Source organism: Penaeus monodon, chromosome 21 (genome assembly GCF_015228065.2).
Source record: "Penaeus monodon isolate SGIC_2016 chromosome 21, NSTDA_Pmon_1, whole genome shotgun sequence".
NCBI classification, from domain to species: domain Eukaryota; kingdom Metazoa; phylum Arthropoda; class Malacostraca; order Decapoda; family Penaeidae; genus Penaeus; species Penaeus monodon.
Genome location: NC_051406.1, coordinates 31559785 through 31560375, shown reverse-complemented (window position 1 = coordinate 31560375; position 591 = coordinate 31559785).

Genomic DNA, 591 nt, shown 5'->3' with positions numbered 1-591 from the left:
GGAATTATTATTTCCTACCTCCATATTTGCTTGGTTGTTACTTGTTGTTGGTTGGGGTTCTTCCGGTGCTTTCCATCCGGCTTCTTTGTTTTTCGGTTGTTTTGAGATTGGGTTTTCTTCGTTATCACTTTCTAGTTCTTCTCTTGTTCTCTTTGTTTGGTTTTCATGGTCCATGTATTGGATTGATTCAGGGTCTTCACCTGGATCAGAATTGAGATCAGAGTCCATAAGATTAGGATTTTCACTACACTCAAAAGTTGATGTTTACTCAACAGTGTTTCAATCCGTTCGTGTCCTGAATCGCTACTTGTAAGCACGGGTAGACCAAACACACCGTTTTTATCTTTCTGCATCTGTGTGGAGCAAAAGTCAACACCAAATGTTTTGTCGCTTGAAGACGGGGTGCGCCAGACTCGAGCCCGCTTTCCCTTCCCCAGCATTGCGGAAAATTTTCACAGGGTTAAAAAATATATATATATATCTCACTTTTATAGCGCCAACATCTTTAATTTGTAAGGAATAAAGGAGGAACTGTAGATACTGAAATACTTATGGTTTCCCTCTCTCTTGTTATATGTATGTGTGTGTGTG